This window comes from Geotrypetes seraphini, chromosome 2, assembly GCF_902459505.1.
Source record: "Geotrypetes seraphini chromosome 2, aGeoSer1.1, whole genome shotgun sequence".
NCBI classification, from domain to species: Eukaryota; Metazoa; Chordata; class Amphibia; order Gymnophiona; family Dermophiidae; genus Geotrypetes; species Geotrypetes seraphini.
The window spans coordinates 211,016,178-211,032,332 of record NC_047085.1 but is presented as its reverse complement, the minus strand read 5'-3'; the positions used below and the strand labels follow the sequence as shown (position 1 = coordinate 211,032,332).

Below are 16,155 nucleotides of genomic sequence, written 5' to 3'. Positions count from 1 at the left end.
TTGTTGGCTGTAGATGAAATCCGCGCATGCGCTTGCTTTCCGCACAAATAAGGTCAAAACAAAAGGGGAGGGGTGACTGCAGTTTACTTGAGTGGACATTTCAATGGAACAGAACACGCTGCAGCCAGATTATGAAACAGAACACGCTTTTAACCTGCGGGTTAAAACCAGGGCAGCAGAAAGCAGGAGAGTCGGCAGGGACAGTAAGCAACTGGTCCTCAGCAGTTGCTTCATTTTGGATCGCAAACCCAATCGGTGTTCCTTCTTCTGTTTAGTGAATCACTGCCTTCCTACTTATGCATGCCATTTCCCCTCATTTGCATGGGCGGATCGGGTGGGAGATTGAAAGGCCAGAAGGTTAGTGAATCGGGTTGGGGTTGGGGAACGCTCGCAAACTGGTCGGGACACGATCGGTGAGCTTAGTGAATCTAGCCCTAAGACACAGGAATGAGGCTCATTTCTGTCATTGTTTGCACAAAATTAATCCATTTGAAGACGGAACCCAGAGAAAAAGCACCTAAAGGCAAATCTCCTGCTAGTCCATGTTGGCAGGAGTATTATGAATTTACCAAATTTATCTTTCCCTTTTTTTTCTCCATGCTGATCGCTCCCCCCCCCCCCATCTCTCTGCTAGAGGCTGAGTCATGTCCTGGGCTCACAATTACTGCACCCTGATGAGTGGGATAAGATAATCCTTGCTGCAGATCACCACATCGATCAAAGTAGATTGGCTCCAATTTCAAGATTAGTTTAATAGAGTCATCAATTATCCAGGCTCTAGAAAAGTTGATAGAGGGGGGAGTAGGGCAGGAGGGGAGAGAAGATGGATGCAGTGACAGAAAACTGAGAGCGTTGAAATACTTTATAATAATCCAAAGTTGCCTGCGACCTCATTGCATTCATTGAAAAGAAATAAAAGAGAAAAAGAAATTACAACTACATATAGCCCCTTAAATTCAATGATCTTTAAAAACTAAATTTTTCCCTATGCTGTGGTTTTAAAGTAAATTGAGCAGTGAATTACTGGTTAAAGAAACTAGCAAGAGTTGAGACTGAGAGTGGATGACCTGGCTGTGCTATCTATAGGATCCTTTTATGAACTAACCTGTGTTAAGCACTAACACATGGTTACCACAGCTCAAAAAGGGTTACTGCAGGATTTGCTGAGGCATCCCACAGTACATTTGGCAATCTGCACAAGCATATCACGTGCTAAAAAATATATATTTTTTTTCCATTTTCTGGGAGGGGGGCATGTTTGGGGATGGAGAGTAGGTAATAAATAGTAAATAAATACAGTGGTACCTCGGTTTACGAGTGCACCGGTTTGCGAGTGTTTTGCAAGACGAGGAAAACATTCGCAAAATCGGCGCCTCGGAAACTGAGCATGCCTCGATTTTCAAGCGGCGCCCCCGTGATCCGCCCCCCCCCCATGATCCGGCACTCTCCCCCCACGATCTGCCCCCCCCACCGCGATTGGGCACCCCCGCCGCTTCTTACTGCCATCTGGGTCTGGGCACCGGCACCGGCATGTCCTGTGCGTTGGTGCCGGTGCCTGAAGATCGGCCTCTTCTTCTTGCTGGGCCTTGAGCATCTGCGCTTGCTCAAGGCCTGCGAGTTCACACTCTCTCCGAGATTCTCGTCAATAAAGTCAATAAAGCACATTCAACTTACAAATATACATAACCAACCATTTTCTCCCACCCACCCACCCAATGATTATTCAATACAACACAGAAGCATAGATTTTCCCAATAAACTTACCCTATTCGAATGAAAAATATTCTCCCACCCACCCTAAATGTAAATATTCAAAGATTAAATTAGGACAGAAATACCTCCCACCCCTCCCTGGATGTATATGAAAATAAACAAAAACTGACTCACAATCAAAGACCTACTATTTTTTTATATCATTTACTGCGCTGGAAAATTGAATATATTAATGGGTGCACACTAGCTTGACATCTGAAAGAATAAATTTAAAGAATGGCATTTGACAGTTAAAGGAAATGTTATTGTTGCTCACATACGTAAAACACACATACACACACACAAAATCAAACAGAAAAAATGCAGTGGACCATGAGTCTCATCTTATCTGCCCAATTTCATTCCTAATGCAATGTTATAGACCAGTGTTCTTCAACCGCCGGTCCGCAGAAAATTCCTGCCGGTCTGCGCAGGGCTGGCAAGATCGAGACGCTGAAATTTCCTGCCAGTCCGTGCAGGGCCAGCGAGATCAGGGGGGCCTGATTCAGTACTTTTCTGCAGCAGCGCAGCAATTCACTTCGGCAGCCTTGGGGCTTTTGCTGAGTCACAGCTCACCCTGATGATGCAACTTCCTCTTTCCTCAGAGATGGAGTAACCTATCAAAGGACACAAGGCTGCCTAAGTGAATCTCTGCGCTACTGCAGACAAGTACTGAGAGCTGCCGGAAGGGGAGCGGAAAGAAGGGGAGGCTGTTGGAGGCTGTGAAGCTGCTAGACAAGGGAAAATAATGGAAGAGCTGCTACTTGACCTGGAGGGAGAGAGAGAGAAGGAGAGATGCTGCTGGCAGGGGAAAAGAAGGGAAGAGAGTTACTACTGGACAGGGGAGGAGGAAAAAAGTAAGAAAACAGTTGGCAGGGAGATTAGAGGAGGGGAAGGGGTCAGGGTGGAATGGATAGATCAGACGAGAGAAAGGAGAGAGACAGAGGAATGCAAAAGTAGAGAGATTGATGCTGTGAAGGGGGTCAGCAGAGACATTAGGAGAGAGGGACAAATGCTAGATCTGGTGTAGGAGTGATACAAATGAAGAGAGCAGAATGAATCATGTAAAAAGGAGAGAGGGGCGCAAGCTGGATGGAAAGGGGAGAGGGGCATAGAAAGAAGACAGATACCATATGGAAGGGGGAGAGGGCAAACACTGGATGGAAAGGGCAGATGCTGGAAGGAAGAGAGTGAAAAGAAAATGAAAGCAGAAACCAGAGACAACAAAAGGTAGAAAAAAATAATTTTATTTCTATTTTGTGATTAGAATATATCAGATTTGAAATATATATCCTGCTAGAGCTGCTGTTAGACATAACTGGGGACTGCAAAGCCCAGGCAGTGCTTCTTTAGCTTCCAGCTGGCTTAGGGCTCTCTCTGACCAGGGGGCAGTTGCCCTAGTTGCACTCCCCTAACACTATTCCTGTCATATGACTGCGGTATTCTGTTAGCATGATATTTCTGTGTAGTATTCTGTAATAATTTGGCTTATTCAGTTTTCTTGATAGTAGAGGGGATATATGTGAAGGGGAGACAGGGGTTTTGTTGATTCTTGCTCTGTATTATTTGTATTTATAAAATGACAATTGTACAGAATATTGTTTCTTTTTATACTTTAACAAAATATGTTCAATATAAAATCATAACTGAGGCTTGTGCGAATGGGTACAGATGGTTTGCGGGGACCGAGTTCACGGAGATGGGGTGGAAACAGTTTTTTTTTCTTTCAGTCTTTTATTTCCGCCGGTCCATAAGTGTAAAGAGGTTTAAAGACACTGTTATAGACCCTAGTAGACCTCTGGCTTTCCCCTTATTTCTTTATCATTAGCCTGAAATTCAAAAAAGGCTGAGCTCCTACGCCTAAGGTTAGGTGTCTAAATTTGTCCTCTATTTTCAGTCATACATAGTAACATAGGTTTTCTGTTGAAATTTTGCCTAAATTTAGGAGCTGCAGTTCATTTGCCATGATTTATGAGCCTAATGCTGAAAATCAGTGCTAAGTTCCAACTCTTTCCCCTTCTCTAAATCCAACTCCATTGCTATCCACTCTTTTGGCAGCTAAATTTATGAGTTTAACTAAATTTTGAGCATAATCTCTAAGCCCTAGTAAATTTTCAAAGAGGCCAGGTAAATTCAGGAGCTTTAACTACATTGCAGATAATACAATGAAGTTAGCCTTGTCATCTATCACATAAGCAGTTAAATGCGTAATTACACTGTCAGGGAGATGCTGGTGATAGAGGTGTTTGTGAGTGCAGAATGCTCAGAGGGCTGTAAGCACAGGAGGCAATGTGCATGCCAAAGATTAGTGCAAATAGCATGCAAATGGATGTTAACAAGGTCATTTCCTATTATCTCTCATGATCAGAGAACAGCACACAAAACAAAGCTCTCCTTACTGAAAACCTAACACCAGCTTGGAGTAGGTGTTACACTGAAGAAAGGATTTCATACGATTCTGGTATAGATGTGCTAAGAATTGTTGCTCTAGCTGAGTGGGTTGCTGTTGGCCAATTCATTGACTGATTTTAACATGGCGAATGATGTACGACGGACTTTCCATGCAAATTAGTTTCACCGAGGTTACCGTAATCCCACCCCACCAGGTGCTGGAAAAGTGACTTTCACACATGTGCAGAGCCGGCAAAGGAAGCCTGAACTGCTGAGAGGCAGGCGAAGCCATGATCCATCCTCATGCTTCAGCTGTTTGGGGCAGAAAACCTTTTTTTTTTTTTTTTTTTTAACGGGCACAGATGTTGTACATAGTGTTAACCACACACAATATCTGTCATATAAAAGAGTCGTGACGGTACCCCTTCCTGACTACAGCCACCGCACACACACATACCCCCTCAGTGACAACCATGGGTCCCCAATACCATCCACGCACCACCGATGATGGTCGCCCTCTCGACAGCGATGAACCCAGAGAGACAGGAGGGATTCCCACTCCCTCCTTCTTCAGGAACTCAGTTGTGCATCTGGGCACCTGAAACACCCCCTGCCACTTCCCCACGCTCCCCCAGACACCCTCCCACCTTCCACAAAGATCCCCCCTCCCACCACCCCCACCAACAATACCCCAAAAGATAGCCCTAGTGGGCTGGGGGTCAGTTCAGAACCCCTCCTCAGCTCAAACACCCCCACAGCCCCTCTCCCATTCCTCAATGTAGAAGCCGGCAAAAGGGATGACAACTCACTCTTGCCAGCAGGCTCGCTCTTCAAAATGGTGGGCCTTTCCCTTCCCAGTGCATCCTGGGATGGACCAGGTAAGGGTCTAAGGCCCTGATTGTTCTGGATACCTTAAGCCCCTCCTATGGGAGGGGCCTTAGGTACCCAGGCCAATCAGAGTCTTAGGGATGAGCGGATGGTATTGAGGGGTGAGCAGATGGTCTTGAGGTGTCGGAGGGGAGCGCAGCAGCTAGTCATCGGGGGGGCTGGCTCAGCTAGAGTTTGTGTTTGTTTGTTTTTTTAATGGGGTAGATATTGTGAGTGTGTAACACAGGCATACATCTGTGCCATTAAAAAAAATGAAAAAAACAAACAGGCAGAACTGTCAGTTACTGACAGTAGACCTGTCGGCTTTCTCAGATCAGTTGAATATAACTTAACATCGTACTTATAAATCGCATAACCGTAAGTTCAATGCGGTGAACAAAAGATTAAAAATAATATAACCTAAGGATGATTTAAATTAGTTTGCTAAATATTTTGAAAAAAGATGAGTTTTCAATTGATTTCTAAATTGCTTATAAGAGCAAGCATTACACAACAGTGGCCTAAATTCCCTGTCATAGAAAGCAGCCTGAAATGCTAGAAAATGTTCCAATGATTTCTTGCTCTTACAATCATGAGCAGATGGAAAATTAAACAATGCATGTGATTCTCTCCTATGTTTATGAAATGCTATGAGAAATCTATTGGCCATATAGTTTGGAGCAATACCATACAACCTAGTAACAAAGACAACCCATCTTAAACAAAACAAATGTTTGCTATTTTTTCTGCATGGCAAATTGATGCAAGAGAATTTGATCAGACGGCTAGTTTGCATGACATTTCAATATTAAATACCTTTTTGCATGGCTGGATTGGAGAATGAGCACTCACACGCAGTGAACCACTTTGTGCATCAGGTCAGCAAATGCAATCGGTCGCTAAACCAGTTTAGCGTCAATCATTAGACGATTGGAGACTTTCGTGCATCTAGCCCTCTCTCTTTAAAAACTGCCAGTTTTTATTTAAATTAGAAGGAAGCCCATGAAACCCTTTAAATGCTGGCAGTGACAGCGAGACAAATGTGTGGGGGTTAGAGCAACCCCAAAACTGAAAACACACACTGGCATTTGTTTCCAGTTTAAATATACAGTAAGCCTTCCAAATTTTTTTTTAAAAAAGGAAAGCTTATATTTAAAGGAGCACAAAACAGACACCAATGTGTTCCTCACCTTTGGGTTTGCTTGGCACACAGCTGTTGTGCGCATGCGCCAAGCACGTTCATCCCCCTTAACTTCTCTATGCTCAACACTAACACATAATGTGTATGCTATTAGCGTTGAGCATCAGGAAGTTATTTTGCTGCGCTGTTATGGTATTTTCTGGTGCTGTTCAAACAGCATCGGCCCATGTAAGACCCAGTATGGAAATAGCACTTAAACCCCCCACATCTTTTCTCCCCTGACCTAACCCTGCCCATTTTTCTTTGCTGGCAAATGTATTCACACTGTTTACTCACTTTAAGGAGGAGAAGAACAATAGTCAAACCACATGTTTACACAATAGTCAAACCATATGGGGAAGAAAGTGTTCACCCACATAAAAAACTTACAGTAGCCATCCTCTAAATATAAGAACAAATCCCTAGAGCTAAGCTAGAAATTAGGGAATGTTGGGGAAATAGTAGTGTGTTTGCTGACTGAAATGTTCTTTGAAAAATAAAACAATTTCCTTGTGTAAGAGTTTGAAGAAAGAGGCCTTTCAGCACAACCTACACTTTACCTCATAAGGAAATGAGAATGTACCTCATAATCAAATCCCTCAGTTTCCTGTGGCAACTCAGGAGTATCTTCTGCATCAATAATTTGATTTAGGGGCAGAGATTTTAAAACACTGCAATATATTTATATAAACCATTTTGTGTGTAAAAGGGCTCTTATAACATTAGGTCACTATTAAAATTATGTGTGGTGCATTCTGACATATATTTGTATAGCAGGGGTGCTTAGAGGCTGAATATATGAGCAGTGAAAATTTCCCATGGATGCTATAGCAGGCACTCAAAATTGTGTGCCAAAATTTGGCCGCAATCCTGAGATGTATGCACAACTTAATTGGTTAATGAACCAATCAACAGCAATAATGAAAGATTAGCTTCTTACCTGGATAATCTTCTTTCTGTTAATATAGCGAGGAGTCTGTATATTACATTAGGTGATCAATCTGTGCTTCCGAACTGCTTGCTAAAGGGTGTCAATCACATCTTTCAGCGCCTCCTTCTTCACCGATGGAATATCAGTGCCCTCTTCAGTTTGTACCAAAATAATTGATCTCCACTGTAACAGAAGAAGGGAGAAGGAGGGATACAGGGAATTTGCATGAACTTGCAACATAGATGTATTCATGAACCAACCTGCTGTGTGCCATTAGCACTAACATATAGATTTCCAAAGCTCTACAAACTCACTACCTTATTAGTAATTTATACATACATGCTCATCCAACCGACAAGAGATGAACTCCAGAACTATAGTATTGTCCAAGGCAGAAAGCAGGTGAATTGCAGAACCCACAGGGTAGGCCATAAAGACTCCTGTGTTATTATTAGAAAGAAGATTATTTAGGTAAGAACTCAATCTTTCATTCTGTTACATAAACACGGGATCATGTACGTTAGGTGACGTACCAAAGCAGTATCAGCCATCTAGGGTAGGACAGATGCCTGCAAAATTGAGGATCCAAAAGCAGCATCCTCTTGAGCTGCCACGTCCGTTCTGAAGAACCTTGAAAAATATGGACAGTAGACTAAATAGCTACTCTACAGACCACCTTGGCTAGAACTGCCCCGGACTCTGCCCATGAAGACACCGCACTTCTAATTAAATTAACTTTGATAGAAAAAGGTGGCTGTTTGCCACAGCCAGTGTACGTCAACAGAACATGAATCCATCTGGCTATAGAAACCTTGGATGCTGGTCTGTCTTATCTTGACTGACAGGCTATTACAAAAAGATGGTCAGAAGCTGAGAATCATCGGTCCTTTCCAGGTAGTGGAGTGCAATTCTTTGCACATCCAGCCTCTACAATATCTTACCTTGCTTAGTTGACCCAGTAAGTTGAAAAGCGGGCACACAAAACTTTTAGTTAACGTGATGGCAAAAGAGATAATGGTTACTGTGGATGGGCAGACTAGATGGGCCATTTGGCCTTTTTCTGCCGTCATGTTTCTATGTCTCTATGTGATAGGCTGACACAACCTTCAGTAGAAAGGAAGATACTGTATTCAGTGAAACCCCAGCCTCTGTGATCCTGAAGAAGGGCCTTTGCAGGAAAGTGCCTAAAATTCTGAGATCCATCTCGCTGAGACTGTTGTCACCAGAAATACCATCTTCACTGTAAGATCCAGAAGGGACATCTCTTGGAGAAGCTCACGTGGAGGCTTAGAAAGAAACACAGAACATAGAAGCATGATGGCTGACAAAGGTTAAATGGCCCATCCAGTCTGCCCATCCGCAGTAACTATTAACTCTTCCTCTCTCTAAGAGATCCCAAGTGCTAATCCTACACTTTCTTGAATTCAGACACAGTCTCTGTCTCCACCACCTCTTCCAGGAGACTGTTCCACACATCTACCACCCTTTCTGTAAAAATGTATTTACTTAGATTACTCCTGAGCTTATCACTTTCTCCATTTGTAAGCACTAAGTCCAATATGACCCCATCTCACGTGGGCTCTATTACCAACTGCTGGAACAGTTCTCCTTGTAAAGAATCCAGGATCTCCCTACTTCTAGAAGACCCCACAACAGGGATACCCCAATCAACATCTGGCATGTTAAAATCACCTATTAGTAAAACTTCACCTTTTTTAGATGTATTCTGAATGTCTACTATTAAATCTCTGTCCACTTCTGTCTGTGAAGGAGGCCTGTATATCACACCAATGTAAATATATTTACCATTCCCTCTTTCCAAATTGATTCACAGTGCCTCTTCCTTGCCCTGCAGATCCTGCAATTGTGTGGCTTTAATATGATCTTTAACATACAATGCTACTCCCCCTCCTTTTCTTCCTACCCTGTCTTTCAGGAACAGATTATAGCCCGATATATCTACATCCCAGTCATGGTTCTCTGTGAACCATGTCTCCGTGATCACCGTTATATCCAACTCATCTTCTTCCATTGCAGCTTCTAGATCCAGAATCTTGTTTCACATACTTCAAGCATTAGTATATACTGCTTTCCAGACATTACCCCCTTTTTCCATCCATATAGAGGTATTTAGTGATTTACTTACCCGAGGGCTTATACTCACCCGGGGGCTTTGATCACCCTGCCCCATCACTTCTGGTTCAAAGCCCTCTTCATTAGATTAGCCAGCCTGCCACCGAAGACACTTCTTCCCTTCTTTGATAGATATATATACCATCCCTGCTCAGCATCCCTTGGAAAATCATCCTTTTTTATGCAAAAAGTAATGGTCACTCATAATTATGAAATACAATCCTTTTGTGCAAATTAAAACAGATCTATTACTATTACATTATCTACTAACATTACTACTACTACATCTACTCTCTCGTCTGTGAGAAAAATGAACAGTACCGTGCTGTATAGTGAATATAAATGTTAATTTTTATCTGACCCTCTGAAAGGTTAAGAACCCTCAAAGAAAAGATCCTTGAAACCAGTTGTTAAGCCTAACAACAGACAAGAAGTGCAGCTGATAGGGGATAGCACAGAGAAGTCTAAGATTTCTGCCATTCTTCCCTATCATTTCTGTTACATGAGAGCTAAAAAGTCCACTTTAACCCTGACAGAAAAAAGGTTAAAGAAAGAGACAGGACAGGGAGAGCTGGTGTGCTCAGTGCACAGCCCTCCTGTTGCTAGGGAAGACAGAGCAGAAAAGCAACCCTATGGGAATAAATTAGACCCAGCTGTGGGCATTAGCAGGCAGCCCAGAACTACAAAGGAGGAGATCTTCAGAGACACACTAGGACACTGTGAAGATGTCATAGTTCCTTCTCCTTTGCCTTCTAAAGGTTCTGTCAGGAGGGAAATAAAACTCCAAGATCAACACTCACTTGGAGAGAGAGCCCATTAGAAGAGGTGTATCCAAAAGCTGCCCCAAGGAAATGTTTGTCCCCACGTTTAGAGGAACGGGAACAGCTATCTGAGGAGGAAAGTTTTATGGAGCTAGAAGAAAGCTTTCCTGACATAAATGAGGAGGAATATGACATGGAGTAGACCTCAGGAGCAGAGGGGAGTTTGCCTGAAGTGCGCATGTGTGAATAAACCTGACTGATAAATGAGTTAAAGGTTTTTCTATTGAAATAAGGTGGTCCTCAAGACTGTGAAATATAAAGAGGGAATGCGAATGAATGTTTAAAGGGAAGATTGTGTGGCTTTGGGGAGTGTGAATGAGCAGCCAGCACTAGGGAGTGAGAGACCTGGCTAAAAGAGTGCAGGGGATTAGAACCCTTAAGGAACTCCAAAGCCGTGACATTCCTGCAGCAATTTACAGTGAGAACTTGGGTGGGAATACTATCAGATTATTAAAAGGGTGGAACGGTTCCCCACCACACTGGCCCAGGTTTAAAGGCAGGTCAGTAGTGGCAAAGTGAATTAGGAAGTCAGGAGGAGGTTTCTTAAAATAGTGCTTAACAATTGTTGCACAGTTCCTTTAGAAGCCTTAAAGAGGAAGCATGTAAAGATGGAGGGGTCATTTGGTCCAGCCTGTTGGCTAGTAAATATGGACAATAGGTTCAGGCATTGAGAGCTGCAAGAACTGTCCTTTCCTCATATTTCTTTGTTGGTTTGATTGTTTAACTGTATTTTATGTTTTGTTTATTTTTGTTTCCTACCCTATTTAATTATTATATTCATTTTTTAAAAACTTTTATTGTAAACCACTTAGATTTACCTTTGGTTTTATATTTGCAGTATATTAAATAAATTGAACTTGAAAGCAGCTGGACTGAACACAGAAAGCAGGTATGCTGATATGATGTGGATGAATATGATGAACATTTAAAGAGTTTCAAATATGAACTGAATTGCTAAGGAAGTGTTTGATGTAACGTTTATCAGACTCATGGAGTGGTAAATCCAGTAAACTGACAACTGGAAAATAAATATATTTTTGTTTTGAACAAATATCGGGCTCAGAGTCTGACTCACAATCCTCTAAGGTACATTACCGCACTGGTACTCCAAGGAGTGCTGGATTGTGCACCGGTGGTGGAAGTCAGGTCCCTGCTTGTTGGCTGACTCTGGCCTTGCCACACTACCTATCTTCCCTTCTTCCTTATCACCCTATGTTTCTTTTCTCTTCCCTATTCTTTATCCCCCACTGAGCTGATCCACTCTAATGACCGGCTATACAACACAGTTTCATACCTTATCTGCATCTCCTGCCACCCAGACTGCATTGAACCATGTGGGATCCAGTAACGTCCTCAGAGATTCAAAACAGCTTGGGCCAAGGCAGCATATGGTGAAAAATGGTAGATATGATGAAGCACTATGCTCCACCTTCTTCCTATTGAAGAAAGGATGAACTGCTAGCAGGAAGGGAGAAGGGTGCTAGTGAAGAATATCCCTGACTCTCAGAGGACTGGTAGGTAGAATGGGGTAAGGAGTAAGGCTAGATATATGCTTGTGACTTTATGCCAACTCACAGTCTTGCAACTTCTCTCCTTCCTTTACCAAAAGCCAGCTTCCTGCCATTCTGCAAGGGCTATCAAATCCTGAAGCAAAGGCTAGAGGATGTGACCATGCCACAGCCACAGAATCCTGGTTATAATGCTGCCTTTGCATCACAGTGAATTACAAATACAATTCCTTTGATGAAATTATAGTAGCACAAAAACAAACAAAAAAAACAACAACCCAGAAGTGATTTTCCCTCAAGCAGGAAATATTTCATTAAATGTCAACAACCATTAGGATCCCAGTTAGGAGCTGCCGACAGAAAAAGCATCACAGGTTGCATGTGCCACCTTTGTCCTGAACCAGATCAAAATATTTTTAAACAACATTTTGAAATATACACTCCCTTCCTCCTCAGGCCACCAATTGATAAGAATGGGAAACACATGTCTAAAATAATGTTTTCAGTCAAAGTATTATAAAGGTGGCATCATCTTCAACGTGTTTAGCTAATATTTACTTCTGTATCTCTGACAAAACATGATTACCACACTGCTGCACTTCCCACCGAATGTACCACAAATGACCAGATGAAGTGCTTGAACATATCTAAGGTTCCACTCTTAAGAGATGGGACGGGAAGTGGGTCTACTTTGCTTTGTCTTTAGAGGGAGAAATATCGTAATTATTCTATTATGCTCTCATTTGCTGATATTTCATTGTACTTTACAAATGATTGTATTTGTTATGGGTTTGTTTATTTTTTTTACTTTATTTTTGGTTTGTTTTCTTTATTTGCCACCTAGTATGCTTTGATTGCTTAAAATCATTAGCTATTTCCAAACCTTTTCATTTATTTGATGTCATGTAGACTGCATTTGATAGCACTGTAGCCACAGGGCCTTATACAATACAGATTTTTGCACCCAGAATGGGGAAAAGACCTTTCTGAATCAGGCCTGAAGGCCAATGCCATTCAACATGGGAATGTTTTTTAATCATAACTAAAATTTCCAAAAGCACATTATGATTTTACATTCCTGAAAGGATACTATATGCATTGTCATTGTGGAGATAACTTTGCAAGCTTATTTTGTGTGTAAAACAATGTTTCCTACAGAAAAAAATAGGATTTTATAAAAATGCCCAGTGATAAAAAAGAGAAAGTATGCATAGCTGAAACATGGTATATTTGAAAGCATTCCCAGGAATGGAGGTTGAACGACATTGCAAAGTAAATGTGAAATGTTTATGCTTGCAAACATAGGTTAAGAAATGGCATCTGTCCTAGAACAGTGATAACTTTTTACAAGAGCTTTCAGGAAAGTCATTTCAAAAAGGCATCCAGGTACATATATTACTTTTATTATAATAGGCACAATATGCATCTATGAGCATCCCAGCTTAAATATTTTGTTATAAAATTGCCCTCACTAAATATTAAAATTAAGCCTTTATTGAAAACAAGACAGTTTGCTAGCTTTCAGGACAAAGATTGATCACTTCATCAAAGTTTACTTCTTCTCATTTTCTTGGTTTTGATGTAGACTATTATAATATCATACTGTATATGTGGGATGCCAACGTCAGAGGGAAGGCTTGTGGGTCAGCCACATGCAGTATGTGAATCGCTGTCTGCGCATCCCCCCAATAAGCTGCTGAAATAGATGGAGCGAATGCGGCTCGAACAAGTAAGGGGACACGATCTTTCTGGGACAAAGGGAGAAAAGGGGTGGGGAGGAACGCCTTGGGCCATTGCAGGGGGATGATTCTGGGACAATGGCTGGAAGGCAGGGAGGGGAGGGGGAGGTGGCACGAACTCGACTCAGAAGGAAGGGAGGTGGCATGAACATGAGATACAGAAGGGAGGGAGGAAGGGGCACTAACTTGGAATATAGGACAGAGGGAATAGAAAGGGAGAATTGTTGGGCATGAGTGTGTGAGTGAGAGGGAAAGAGATGGTGCACATGGGGAAAGGAAGAAAGAGGAAAATTGAGCATAGAGAGAGAGGAGAGAAGTAGAGATGTATGGGACAGAGAAGGATGAGAGGGAGAAATGTTGGATAGGGCAGATTGAAGGGGATGAAAGGGGGAGGAATATTGGACATCGTGATGGAGGGAGAGATATTGCATTGTGCTGGAGAGGGGTGATAGAAGGAGAAATGGGCATAGGACTGGTTCCGTTTTCTCTATAATGGAGGGTTCCAACCCCCCAACCCCCCCCAACAGCAGCTTGAACACTATACAGTAAAGTGTGTGTGGGGGGGTTCCCCACTCACACCCCGCTTCGGAGCTCTTTAAAACTAAGTTTTCCCGCGGCGCGCTTCTTTCTTGCGCCGAATTGTCAGCGCTCGATTGTCGGCGCGCAACTATGAACCATAGGAATGGATTAGCTTGCCTTCTCAACCTTGGTGACCGGTTATAAAATCACATCCTACGTGCATAGCTTTCAGTAAAACAAGTTAGTAAACAAGCTTTAGATTATAAGTAGTTTTGGGCAGGAATACAATTACTGCACCTCATGGATGCAGCTATCCTTTTTCTTTCTTTCCCATACAAATGGAAAGTATGGTCCAATTCTGTTCTCCATTTTGATAGAACAGTTAAGAGGTTTTACGATGGATTTATCCACTTTCAACTTACATTCTGCAACCTAGCTATATATAGGGCTCCTTTCACAAAGGTGCGCTAGCGTTTTTAGCGCACGCACAAGATTAGCGTGCCCTAGCCGATAAAATTACCGCCTGCTTAACAGGAGGCTGTAGCAGCTAGTGCACTTTTGTAAAAGGAGCCCATAGTCTTCACACAGCTTGGCAATGAAGACTGGGGGGCAGGGCAGGGGGGCCGCCCATGGAGGCAAATTTAGAAGTTATACATGGCCTGCAAATGTGCAAGTACTAATTCTAAAAAAGATACTACTGTGGACCATGCAGATCTTTATCTGCCATTATTTACTGTATTACTGTGTATACATATATGCTGCAGGACAAAGATTTCGAGGTGGTATTATGTTCGGCATGCTTGCATATTCCAAATATTAGAATGGTAATACTGGCATACAAGAAAATATCCCCATCTACATTTGCACCTGCTTTCTGCCATGCATAATTGTAGACAGACTGACACTGATAGGGAAAAATACTTAAGAGGGCCTGAATATAAAATCCGCCTTGATGGCATTGTGAAGGGCGGTATATAAGTACCTTAATAAACAAGCAGATTGCTAACTTCTCGTTGGACCTAGTTTTGGAGGAGAGCTTGAGGAAGGAATTGTGCTTACCTCTCTAGTTTTCTAAACCACAGCTTTATAAATGTTTTCTTTTGTAAAATGGATGCTTCAAGGGTGCATCCTACCAAATAACATTGTTTCTGTGTTTCAGCCTACGCCTAAGCCTTTTCTAAACTACTAGGTGGGTTGTTGGGTTTTTTTTTTTTTTTAACGCATGTAGCTAAACATCCACTTTATTACTTAGATACTTTATACAAGTTATCTCTCTATAACACAACTTCAGCTCAGCAATGGGAATGTAAGTATTCAAATCAAAACTAAAAAAGAAGTGAGGAGGGGACACAATCAATCAAGTTAAAGGACAATCAATTTATTTAAACGTTGTAAATCAATGATACATATATAACATATACATAAAACAAAGCAGGCATAACAAGGAATCTATCAATCCTTTTTCATATGAATTTTTTTTGCACCAATAAGTCAAATCCATAGTCATCAGCATTGGAAGCATCAGTCTCCATGGCTCCTGGAACTGCATTGAACACTGGAGACACATCATCATTAAGAATATCTGTCACCCTCAACTTTGAGCATTGATAGAAAACAGCACTGAAATCACCAAGGCACCATGATCATTAGTGTCCTTAAAGTGACTCTAACATGAGGTCCACACAGCCTTCTTAGTACTGGGGGGGGGGGGAGGATGGGGGCCCAACAGCCTCCATGAAGCTGAAACTTAGCTCCTAATATACCTCAAGTAACTCAGGAGGAGGTGGCTACAATAACTGTGATGTTCCTGCTTTTTTCAACAGCTGCTTTCAAGGAGTAGGCCATGAAAAATTTCAAGGAATATATGGAGTGCTTTGATAATGCTGGTATCCTATCTCCAGTCTATCAGAAGAGGAAGCTTCCCTAGTGCATCAGTGATCACTAGTGCCTCAACACCCTTGGCCCAGGTCTAGCCAAGAGGTCAATCATTCAAGACAGGCAGAAACCTAGGCTCCTGCTATTACTCTGTGAGTCAGTCATTCTGCAAACTCAGAAGGAAATGAGATGAACCTTAATTAGGCCCCAGGCATTGCAGGCACCAGAAATAGGTATCCATTATGGATGTGGTCCTGTTCGTCTGGAAAATGTCTTAAAAGCTACTGGGAACGTTTTTGAGGACATGCCTGGAAAAATAGCTGCAACAAAATCAAATCCAACTGGTTGCCCAAAACCTACTAAAGCAAAAGGAAACTTAGAAAATGCCCCCCAAAACCCCTAATACAGCTATCAGGAAAAGACCCCATACAATTAGCAA

The 16,155-nt window shown here is 42.2% G+C and overlaps 1 protein-coding gene across 2 annotated transcripts in view; it reads right to left on the bottom strand.

The window, feature by feature from the left end:
• The window catches only part of GMDS (GDP-mannose 4,6-dehydratase), a 1,326,053-nt gene that overhangs the window by 704,086 nt on the left and 605,812 nt on the right, over positions 1-16,155 (bottom strand). The window lies entirely within an intron of this gene.